This window comes from Sparus aurata, chromosome 21 (genome assembly GCF_900880675.1).
Source record: "Sparus aurata chromosome 21, fSpaAur1.1, whole genome shotgun sequence".
NCBI classification, from domain to species: domain Eukaryota; kingdom Metazoa; phylum Chordata; class Actinopteri; order Spariformes; family Sparidae; genus Sparus; species Sparus aurata.
The window spans coordinates 4088802-4101742 of NC_044207.1; the positions used below are offsets into that span (position 1 = coordinate 4088802).

A 12941-nucleotide genomic window follows, 5' to 3' on the forward strand; every position below is an offset into this window, starting at 1 on the left:
GTGGGGCCTCCTACATGGATGATCAGTTATGTATATTGGTCCTGTGTCAAACGTTATTGATGTACACATGTAGTATTTTACTTAATGTTGAGTTCACATTGAGTCTTTTACCAAATGGATGTTTTACCAAATGAGTCTAAATGGTCACAGTTAACCTGTTTAACCTGCGACTCGCAATGTGTCGCTTTATCATCCTCCTGAGGCGCACAGAGACATTAAGTTGGGTGACAACTTCGGCTTCTTGCATTTTTGTTACTTTCCATACGCCTTCATGTCGTACAGGAAACGGTTCTGTGCTTTTATTTTTTTGCGCAAAAATCCTTTTTTCCGGTGGCATTCCGTCTTATTTTGGTCAACTTGCCGCAATTCACGGACCGCAGGCTTGCGCCACTTGATGCCCCCGCATTCACACTCACGCGCGCGCGCGCGCACACACACACACACACACACACACACACACATTCCACCAGTGACTCTCTGTTGTGATCGCCTTGCTTCCAGAAAGGAAGGACGTGCTTTTGGATTTAGCAGCCGGTGCCTCCGTTCAGCGATGGTGTGAGGAGCTGCTACAGGTAAGCTGAGCTTTAAATCATGTATTGAGAGATTTTAGGTTCGAGCGGACTCAGGATTCAACAGCTTATCAGAACCACCGCTGCTTCTTCGCGAATGACTCACACCGGTAAGAAGGGCCACCGGTGCTGTCCAGTGTCTCTGTGCCGGTGCGCTGTTGTACCGTTCCAGCCGTCGTGCAGCGGCAGCCGTCCCTCCGCTGAGCCCGGGCTGCACCGGCGTTCATGGCAGCAGCCTGATAACCTGCGCTTCTCGCGCGTGGGGAGATTGACGCTGCTGTCGCTTTGCTAATTTAACCATTCAGCTGTAACGTCACGTCTTTTTTCATAAAATATGGCGGAAAATCTGCGAGTTAATCCTGATACATTTGTCAAAGATGAAGCTAATGCACAACGCGCCGTCCATTTCATGTCGGGGGAAAGTTTGTGGATTGATTGACGCGGTGGCACTTCACTGTCGCGCTGTTTGTGGGAGAAAACAGCGTTGACAGGAAGCCACAGCGTCACCTGGTCTTTGTATTGAGGTAAGAGGGTTTCTTGACGGAGGTCTTTAACTACCCCTTCTAACACAGGGCTTGGGTCGGGCGCTGTAAAAGCCTCACCGTATATGTTCGGAATTGTGAGGAGACATGTCACAGAGACAGCATAACAGGGGGGGTCCCCGACACAAGGCTGATCCGTCGAAGGGGATGTGGATGTGAAGACGGCGCTTGCACAGCTGGATGGATGTATGGTTGCTATGGAAGAAAGACACAGACGCTCACACGGTTGCTAAACTGCCTTGCACTGAGCCCCAGCCCGAGATGAAACATAAAAGGCTCGTGATTTCAGGAGAGCTGTGTGGTGCAGTGATGTTCGGCGGGGATGTGCGCCCTGTATCTTCCGCCTCACTGAGGGGCTGTGAGCGCAGAGGAGCTAGCTGTCGCCTGCGGTTGCTGAGGATGAGAGGATGAGAGGACGAGCAGATCCCAGTGTTTCTAATTCAAGAAGACCAACTGGTAATGATAACAGTGTGGGCAGAGTGTCAGCTCGGAAATTAGACTTTTTTTTTTAGTCCATTCCCACTCAACTTGGAAAGGTGAATCAGTGATACAGTATCACGTTTGATTTAGTTTTTCACGCAGGGTGGTGAAGTGGGTGCCACATATTCTTATCTTTATCTTCTGTGTTTATGTTTTCAACGTTAGAATAAAATGTCGCCTTCTTTTAATGCATTTTCTATAAAAAGAAAATGATATAAATAATAATAATGACTGTACATGGCAGCACTAAACTGGAAACAAGGACATGCTACGTAAAGGGAGGCAAGAAAAACCCACACTGTTAGGTCCAATGAAACCTGTCACAGTGAGGTCCGTCGATTATTCAAAGTAAGTGGAACATTTCCAGCGAAAGGCAAGCAGCTTTACAGTGTGTAAGTGCCTTTTTAGTGCTGCTGAGACAATGGCTGGATTGACAGCAATGTAATCACTTTTAATTTGATAATTTATACCGAGCAAATAGCCTTCAGTGGTTTCAGCTTCTCAAATCCAAGGACTGACGCTTCTCTCTATTGTATCGATGTAAATTGAATATATATGGGTTTATAAATATTGTACGGAAGAAATGTGTAATTTGAATGATTATCCAGTAGGCCCTGGGTAATACACTGCTTTACTTCACTTTTTTTTTAGAAATTAAGATTATTTTAAAGATGCTCAGATGTGTAAACAGTAAAAAAAAAAAAAGTGTCTCATGCCGACAACAGCAAGTGATAAAATCATAGGTAATCTGCGGTGGCACACTCACTTATGTTTGTCGTGCAGCCGAGAAATCCGATGATGGAACCACCACCATTCCAATTATTGGACGACAAAATCTACCTTCTTAGACACAGCTGCTTGAAGAAAATAAGGACCCAGTATTCTTATACCGTTGTGTAAAGTTTTTGATCTGCAACATTAATTAGTAGTTTATACATTTTAGTTAGTCCATTGTCAGTTTGTATAATTTCAAACATATGTATGTATGCCGATATATGTATATACACTGATAAGGCATATCATTATGACCACCTGCCTAATATTGTGTTGGTCCCCATTTTGCTGCCAAAACAGCCCTGACCCGTCGAGGCATGGACTCCACTAGAGCCCTGAAGGTGTGCTGTGGTATCTGGCACCAAGATGTTAGCAGCAGGTCCTTTAAGTCCTGTAAGTTACGAGGTTGGGCCTCCATGGATCAGACTTGTTTGTCCAGCACATCCCACAGATGCATGATTGGACTGAGATCTAGGGAATTTGGAGGCCAAGTCAACACCTCAAACTCGTTGTTGTGCTCCTCAAACCATTCCTGAACCATATTTGCTCTGTGACACGGCACATTATACTGCTAAAAGATCATCAGGGAATACCAATTCCATGAAGGGGTGTACATGGTCTTCAACAATGCTGAGGAAGGTGGTATGTGTCAGAGCAACATCCATATGAATGGCAGGACCCAAGGTTTCCCAGCAGAACATTGCCCAAAGCATCACACTGCCTCCGCCGCCTTTTCTTCTTCCCATAGTGCATCCTGGTGCCATGTGTTCCCCAGGTAAGCTACGTACACGCACCTGGCCATCCACGTGATGTAAAAGAAAACGTGATTCATCAAACCAGACCACCTTCTTCTATTGCTCCTTGGTCCAATTCCGATGCTCAGGTGCCCCTTGTTGGTGCTTTCGGCAGTGGACAGGGGTCAGCATGGGAACCCTGACTGGTCTGCGGCTTTGCTGTCCCATACGCAACAAACTGTGATGCACTGTGTATTCTGACACCTTTCTATCAGAAATAACAGTAGCTTGTCTGTTGGATTGGACTACATGGGCCAGCCTTCGCTCCCCATGTGCATCAATGAGCCTTGGCCACCCTTGACCCTGTTGCCGGTTCACCACTGTTCGTTCTTTGGATGACTTTTGATAGATACTGACCACTGCAGACCGGGAACACCCCATAAGAGCTGCAGTTGTGGAGATGCTCTAACCCAGTCATCTAGCCATCACAATTTGGCCCCTTGTCAAAATTGCTCGAATCCTTACGCTTGCCCATTTTTCCTGCTCTAACACATCAACTTTGAGGAAAGCATGTTCATTTGCTGCCTAATATATCCCACCCACTAACAGATGCCATGATGAAGAGATAATCAGTGTTACTCACTTCACCTGTCAGTGGTCATAATGTTATGCTTGATGGTGTATGTATATGAAGTCTAGAGCTAAAAATTATTAGCTGATTAGTTTATCAACAGAAAATTAATCTGCTACAGTCATTTTTGAAGCAAGCATTCTAATTTCTCAAATGTAATTTTCTTTTTTCTTTGATAATTGAATATCTCTGGATCTATCCGTTGAAGTATCTCTCCAGTAGTTGCATATCTAGGACAGAAAGCTGGATTTCCAGTGCAAAATAAGCAACACTGCAGAGAGCTTGGTAAAAAACACCATGAGTCGTCCAGCAGAAATGTTGAACTGGACACAGCTCGAAAAATGCTAGTTCCTGGTAGATCACTTTGTATACTAGGTTTCCGTCTGATAAAGCTCAGGCTAGACAAATACGACCAGGAAAAGCTTCTCCTCCATTTCCTTGGTTATCCTGTCGCTGACTACAGAGTCCCGTCTGATTGACTTCCTTAATCAAGTTACACGCCCCCACCAATGCAGCTCCTTGCATCATTTTAATGCAGAGTTGTTTAAGGTCTGACTCCTGCTTTATAAGCTTTGTATTCCTTTATACAAACCATTATTTCCCCCATACAAACATTCCTCTCAGTCGCTCTCGCTCTGGTTACTCCACTTTTTGGTTTCCCATGTCAAAAGTCCTCTCCTGTTCTCCTGTTAGTCAGCATGTCTCTAGTACTCATCTTTGCGGTCACTGCTTTGCAGTGATGATGCAATAGTTATTCCACAAAATGCCCTGAAGGCAGCAAACGTTTGCAGAGAGCTGTCTGAGCCTTTTTAAGCTTTTTCAGGTAGTGATAACACTTCCTGTCACCATTGAGATCCATTTCTTCTTACTGGAAAGAATGAAGGAGAGTGACAGAGATGCTGGGTTTTATTGTTTTATCAAAGTTGATGTGATTGAAATGTTCAAAGTGAAAAACTAAATCAAAAGAAATAGTCATACAAGTCAAAGAGTATCTATAACAGAAACAATTGTAACATGATGAAATTAAAGAGATTCATGATAATTATCACAGGTTGGTTTGCTATCCGCCACTAACATAGAGAAGATGAAGGAGAGAGGTGAAGGGGAGTAGAACGGTTGATGCTAGAATGGATGGTCCTGCTGCAACTGGTTGTTTCCTCATCAGTAGCTTACAGTGAACCAACTAATCACAGCAGCGTTAAAGAGTTTGTGACAGAAATTTCAGCATGAAGGATTACTACTGTATCTGACTGCACGCGCAATAATGAGATATTCTCTGGTTGTGTCTGTGGTTTTGTGGCGGCTGGTGTGTATGACAAACAGCAAGTGATGGAGGTGATACAGTGGACTGCCAGCCGTACTTTCCCCAGAAAACACACTGTCCTCTTTGGCTAGCCGAGCAAGCTCACAGCTGTGTCTTTGGGCTAGGCAGAGCGGACAGTGCTTGGTCGGAGGACGGATGCTAGAATCAAAAACGGAAAGTGGCTGCTCAGCATAGAAGCTGTCGCAGAATCGAAGCACAGAGTAGCGGGAGTCATATTTAACTAATCAAGAGATGAGTAAGGAGAGTTGACTGCAATTTGTTGCCAAAGCAAAAAGCAAATGCACATATTTGGCAATATTTTGGATGCTTACCATGGCTAACTGGGAGTTGGTTGATTCACTAAGAAGTTGGAAGTGTGCAGCCTGCAGCTCTTTGTCAAACAGCTCCATTTTGTTTCATTACTGTCACAAATTGTATAAACTGAAAGTGACTGTTGTCCTATTTTGAATGATAGCGGTAAGTGCTACACTCACTGATAAGCAGTTGCGTCTCCAGTGACTACCTCATAATAAAAGGCAACACATGTTTAACACCTGTTAAATTATTTCACTGAATCATTGCCTATATCTTACATACAGTGAAAATACTTGCGTGCGCTTAAACTAAATTGTAGTTCATGGGGTTAAGCATGCAAATATCAATGACAAAAACATCATGGTTCCAGAAACCATACCTCAAAAACTGTTTCCCACGCTTATATACTCTCACATCATATTGAAACAAAAATTAAACACGCGTCTGGTCACAAAAAAGGATCCATCAATTTTTGAGTGCTAGATATAATGTGCAGTTAGGTCATGTTTCTTATATGTTATCCATATAAATCTGTAATTCGCCTCGGGGATGCCTGTTTTTAGATTTATCAGATGGGAAAGATTCCACTGCTACTGTGAAGGAGAAAGTTCAGAGGAAGTAGCCGTGCTGATTAATGTGCTCTATGTGTAAGCTCTTCCGTTGCTTTTCTTGAGTGCAGTTTGAGAGAACAATTCGTCTCTAACCTTCACCAAACTATTTCAGTACATTAGCTCGTTGATGAGTCACCCATGGAGTGAATTCCTGTGGTACTTTCACAGTTCTTGGTTTTGATGTGCTGCCTAGACAACACATCTCGTGGGAACACAATGAGTGGCTCGACACTTGGAATATGACGTGACAAGTTCTTTCTGAACGGCCTGTTACTCCTCCTTTAGTTCTACTAAATGTGTGATCTGCGCTGCACTTGTGGCATTATCATGTGATGGAGTTTTTAGTTTCAGGCTTGGAGTTTCCTTCAACCTGACATTTTAACTTATTTAACTTCAAGCAAAGTCTTTTCACTACACCTGTAACTTACATCTCCTTCGGACAACTGGGGATGCATAGACAATACAATGCAGGGTTATCATGCACAATAGCACATTTTGAAATATGTGGCAAAGCTCAAAAATAAGAGGTGAAAAGAGAAAGGGTTAAATGTTTAGGAAAAGTATTTAACTTGGAAATTCAGTGTTCAGATCGTGTTGCACCTCTATCAACTTTAGGTGCATTTACACTTCATTTACATTAGTAACATTTCCAAATCAATTATTTATAACATCCAGGTCATATCCAGGTCTCATCTATTGAATATTCTGTTGAGTATTTTTCTTATTTTCAACACATTTGCCAAAAAAGACCAAAATAAAAAATGTGAGTTCATCCCTCAATACTTGCATCAAAATGAATTATATATAAATATATATATATATATATATATATATATATATATATATATATATATATATATATATCTATATATATATATATATATATATATATACATACATACATACATACATACATATATATATATATATATATATATGTGTATATATATATATATATACATACATATATATATATATATATATATATATATATATATATATATATATATATATATAAATATAAAAACAAGGTTGTCAAGCATGGTATTTCTGTAAGGAAACAGGCTGATAAGTTGAGCCTGCAGAGCAGTTACGATGGTTGCCCCTCTTCAAATAGCGTGCTGTTGTTCCAAGTCTTTGGAGATGACGGTTCCATAACTCCTCACAGAAACTTCTCAGGGAATTACAGAAGGACTCATGATTACTCATTACATACTTATGAGTACTCATGACTTCATCTGTGTAGTCTATAATAAGTACAGCAGTGGGCCCTCGCTGTGACTTCAGAGGAGCTTCAGGCTTCCTTGTTCTGATGTCACACTGCATTAGCTGTTCACAGTGAATATCAGAGCTGTCTTCTTGAAGTGCAGGCTATGCAGGGGGAAACTAATGTCTCCCAGTAAGTGAAACTATGTCTTCATACTTCCACCAGCGTGTGAAGCACTTAGTAACTGCCTGTGTAAGTTTTTCTATGGATTTTTATGATATGGTAACATCAGACTCAGAGTCACAAAACATACAATTTGCGATTGTATTGGCATTAACTATTTAATGCTAAATGGATGTTGTGTATAAATGGGGATACCCCACTCAAACACGATTCTACCTCTTTTCACTTTATTGACTATGTATGGGATTAGAAAGATTAAGGTTGAAGACATATGTTTTTATTGGCTTCAAATTGGAGGAAAAGATGAGGCCTTCTCATGTTTTGGGAGGAGTAGCCTGCCTGATAGTGTAGGTTAACCCTAAATATAATATGATTCATTCTCACAGTTAGACAAGCATTGCAAAATCAATGTCCTGGCAGAATGAGACACCGTATGTAAGTATTGGTTCTGATATAAGAGACCATTGTCCATTGTTGGAGAGATGGTAGAATGTAGTTCCTGTTGTTCTTTGATTGTTCCTAAAGCCCTTGCCATCATACAGTGAACTGCTGCCTCTCTGTTCCTCTGCGGCCACCTCGCTCACCTCCCCCAGTGCCACCCATGTCTTTGCTTAAGTGGGAATATTTTAGTGTACTTTAATAAATTATACATAACCTCTCGCTGTGTGGTCCTGCATTTTATATTCCTGTCATACTAAAGATGGACTGTTCTGCCCTCTCTGCCCAGAGCCTTTCTGCCACCCTGCTCTCTGTTACACTGGAGCTTTCACCCACCATTTTCCCCTCCTGTCTTTCATTAGGACAATTAAATCCCTGAAGCTTCAACAATACAGTTCTCATAATTTCTAGCAATTTCAGCTGCTAGCGATGATCTGCTGTCTAGAGAACTATATTTATATATATTTTTTTCCATTTGACTTCAACAATAATATATTTGCCTTGTTTCTGACTTTGTCTTCACACACAGGCCTTCACAATGTTTTTGTTCGTGTTTTTTTGGTAGTGAGATAGAAATAAAGAGCGAGTGGTGGTTACACATCCGGTCTGTCTCCTGATCGCTGTAATCATATGGTATGAATGCCACTGAATTCACCTTATAGAGTAGATGTTCCAAGGTACATATTTTTCTGTTTCTGTGTTAGAACTGAAAAGTCTGGTTTTCCACATGATAGGATGAAAGTTCCCCCTGAATGTTTATAGCAGAGGCACCGTTCATCTCAAGTGAACCATAAATTTGAGACTGTTATACACTCAAGTCATCACAGCTGGACACATGATTCCCCTTGTGGAAACAGTATTGTTCACACACCAATCACAACCCCAGGATGGATGGATTGATGGATGGGTCAATTCACATGTTTTGGCACACTAGATCTGACCTGAAGGCAGAGGTCATAGGAGAGGAGGTTAAAGATGAAAAGAATGATTATTGAAATCTTCCTGGGCATGGTGGTGGAATGAGTATGACCACAAACCTTGAGCAAAACCTCCTGGAGGCAATGGACGATAGGGCTGCCACTTTTTATTTAAATATCAGACATTTGTTTAAATGTGGGATGAGAAGTTCATATCGAGCTGTGATAATCAGTTTAAAATGTAAAGTCTTTCAGTGCATTAGGCTGAATGTTTGTTGTAGTCATTCAAATCCATTAGAACGAATTGCATGTTGTAGAAATTGGGGAAAGTGAGTTATTTAAGTGACGTAAATGGACTTAGTAACATAGTTAAACCCAAAGTATAATCATAATCATAACAAAGTAGTTTGGTGCCTGAACATAACTAAAATGTCACCATTTCAGAACGTTAACAACGGCCCAAAAGTTATATTATATCATAATACGTATAAGCCATTGCATCAGACATTGCATAATGTACAATTGCTAACTTGACTATCCCGCCCTTCTCTCGCAAACAGACAAGAGGGGCAGGTAAAGCTGAAGTCCTCATGGACAGGTCTTGCCACTTTGCAGTTATCTTGGCAAGCCCCTGGGTGGTCATAACTTCACTTTTACTGGTCACCTGAACATAAAAGCTGCATGTATAAAATTGTCACTCAAATCTGACACAAATTGCAAAAAAAAAATCCAAAGACTTTACCCCTGAATACATTTTAAAACACATTTTCCCCACAGTTTACTCTTATACTGTGTCCAAGCATGATTTCAAGACACCAACTTCTTTTACGCTCAATGCGGAGTGCCACAATGCGACAGTGTCAGCTCAACCCATCAACGCAACGCAACGCAACGCAACGCAATGCAACGCAATGCAACAAACTCTTGGGGGAAGGGGTGGTATGTGTGTCATACAATCACCATCTCTACAGTTACAGACTTTGCATTTCAGAATGCTTTAAGTGGGTTGTCTCCTCTATTAAGTCACTAGCATGCTGCCATATTTCAGAAGTTAGGAATGAGAATGGGTTGGAAATATGGCAGAAGTAGTCCTAAAGGACATGATATTATACTACTATACTGTGTTTCTGTCTGTAGTCTGCAGTTCCAGTGTTTTATAGTGTCCTCTATAATACTTGGATGAATGCAGTTGCTAAATTTCCTAATGCATTTTCTCAAATGCTTTGGTGTGATTGTGTGTGTGTGTGCGTGTGTGTGTGTGAGACAGTGTGTGCATATGGCAAACAATGAGCTAATCCTGCTTTGACTGTGTTATTGGAAAAGAGCCTACTACGGAAAGTGGGGCGAGTGAATCGTGGGGATAGCCCAGCCAGATGGAATCACTTTGATGGATGATAGTGCATTCTGTGTGTGTGTGTGTGTGTGTGTGTGTGTGTGTGTGTGTGTGTGTGTGAGTGAGAGGAGAGAGGGAGAGAGGGAGAGGAATCCCCATTTGTCAGCTGGTGCTTGTGTTTCCCACTGACCTTGGGGATAAGAGGAGTATCCCATCTGAAGAGCAGTCTGTCACATTGAGAAACAGTAACCATGCACTGATGATAACATATAAAGACATCCTTTAATACAATAAGCTGAGTTCATATTTACAAGAATGCTCAAGCCAGAACATGAAGCCATGAACAGGAAATAGGTTGATGTTTTCTGTATAGAAATAGCATTCATACATGCATGGGATGAGATGAGTGGGATATTTTTAGGTAAGTGAGAGTAGTGCGGATGTATCATGCTGTTTGTGTTTAAATGAGCTCCACTGCACCTGAGTGAAGAGACTAAGGGACTGCTGGTCCCACAGGGAGGACTGAGCCAGCAGCAGACAAGAGATGCAGGGAGGCTCAAGTTTTTCCTCTGGGATACATTTGTGTGTGTGTGTGTGTGTGTGTGTGTGTGTGTGTGTGTGTGTGCATGCGTGAGACAAATTTTAGACTGAAGACCAATTATTTGGGGATGGCTTGTCCAATTGTGGACAGTTGGAAAAAAGCTGATCTGGTCATGGTTAAATGTGTTAAAAGTAGTTCAGTGTTAAATGATAGTGGCAGTTGATATTGTTAGGGTGAGGTTAAGTCTCACGGAAATATATGCAAGTCTATGTGCATGTAGAGCAGGCCTCCAAATTCCCCAGATCCCAATCTTATCGAACGCAAGACTCTGCGACACTAATATACAAAATGAGACATGAGCTAACATACAACTCTTATCTTTAGTCTAACTATCATTTTGCTCCTGTATGAAAAGCAGGTGTTGTAAAAAATGTATTGTCATGATGGAAAAAGAGAACCTGGCTCCAGCAGGGGAATATCTGTATGTTGAGGTTGCGGATCTTACTGACTACACAGCCAGCAGAATAGGACACAGAGAAAATACTAGTCTCCTAAGGAGCAGTCGGTTGAAAGATTTTGCCTTCTCAGCACACAGCATACTAACACTTCTCGGAGGACATGTTGGATTGACAGTGAGCTCTCTGGATGATTACAGGAACACTCAGAACCTCACAGTTTCTCTCAATAAATAACTATACAAAAACTCCACACAACACTGACTGTTGCATACAAAGTCTTTTAGTATCTGTTTGTGAAGGGGAAGTCAAGAAGACTTGCTTATTTTGTCAGTCAGCAGAATGCAGCTTTAAACAAGCTGGCATGGTGAGCTGCTGTATGAGTGAGTAGGGAGCTTCAAGAAGAATGCTGAGCCTGAGCTTCATGCAAAATGCAAGTTTGTGTATTTTGATTTTTTGATTTTTTGATTTTTTTTAGTATGAAAATGTCATCAGTGACTCCTATAAGAGGAATTCACACAGGATGTTGGGGCTCCCGGCTACCTCTGACCCACTAGCACCGTATTGATAGGTGCCATCTCTGTGGCATTGGGTTTTATGCCCCATCTCAATGTTAAGCCCAAGTTGGTGCCAGGCTTGCTACTACACATAGATGGTTTACCATAGTCTGGCTGATGCTTAGTAGTTACCCTTTGCTTGGTGTTATTCCAGGATTCCACTGTTGTTTTGGGGGTTTTCTGCATTGCCGTCGCCACGGTTTTTTGCAATAAATGGTTAAACCTGTGAGGAGAGAGTTCATCCTTAACCCTCTTTTTTTCTAAACTTGCATCACCACAGTGTTGTGTTATCAACCAGCGCTAATTTACTTGAATATAATGTCGTGTTCAATGATAAAATAACTTACATTATACTTACAATCCAAGTGTTTTTTTTATTTCACAAGTCTGTGTTTCTCCACATATTACTATCAAATGACTGCATTTGCTTACATCACTGTTAGCCATTGCAGGACAGACTTTACCCTGTCAGTTATAAGACGGAGTCCTCTCTGTAACTAGGCTTACTACTGACGTGAAAAAGCTAAATAAGCTATAAGGCGTCCTATCTGTTGATACCCTGTATTCACAGTTGTGTTAATTGACCTAGATATGGAGTGTAAATTCATGTAGGCCTACCATTGGAGATAAAACACAGCCATCGCCTTCTTCTCTTCTCTTCTCTTCTCTTCTCTTCTCTTCTCTTTTAGTGAGGAAAAAAAAGAAGTAAAATACTAATCCAGCAGCGGCGGTCATGTTTCAGCAGCAGAGAAATACTGCAGCGTTTACATTGTTCCCTTCAACCCTGCGCTGTTAGCATTAGCAGTTATAAGCAGTAGTACAGCTTCGACATGGTAGTGATAGTGAACCGTAAACAGTAAGGCTGTTATCAATGATATACATTTTACGGATGTATGGATTACATACTGGGTCATTTCCTGTGAACCCCTCAGGCATGTGAAGGCAACTTAGATCCAATATGGGAATGGACGACTGTTCCACTGCCAATAAAAACTACTCTATATAAAGAAAGGTGCTGCATTAAAATCCATTGAATGACAGAATACTGTATGTAATGGCAGAATTGGATGTTCATTTCTTAAGTCTTAAGAAATAAAACTACTTATAAGTCACAGTTTTCTCCTGACCTTGAGGTTGTTGGAAAAATTCCCTCAATGTCTTTCAATCTCAAACATGTAAATACTCTATGTAATCCAGTATAGTAAAGCAGTCCCACCCATTGTTTGCACCAATGCCTACAATGGTTAAAGGGATCCAAAGATGTCAAATGATAGCTGTTGATGTAAAAGAATGTAATAGAATACATTACATTGAAGCAGATTTCTGCTGTCGTATATTGTACAGTATACTG

At 41.3% G+C, this 12941-nt stretch overlaps 1 protein-coding gene across 10 annotated transcripts in view; it reads left to right on the forward strand.

Moving 5' to 3' along the window:
- The first annotated feature begins 377 nt into the window (after positions 1-377).
- The window catches only part of LOC115572321 (disks large-associated protein 1-like), a 122004-nt gene continuing 109440 nt past the window's right edge, over positions 378-12941 (forward strand). For 5 of the 10 annotated variants that reach the window (XR_003982074.1, XM_030402254.1, XM_030402258.1 and 2 more), the window contains exon 1: positions 379-572. The gene's annotated coding sequence lies outside the window, so the exon portion shown is untranslated. Of the gene's footprint in view, positions 573-759; positions 1568-12941 lie in introns of those variants that run through there. The other 5 variants (XM_030402255.1, XM_030402257.1, XM_030402260.1 and 2 more) reach the window with 4 other exon arrangements.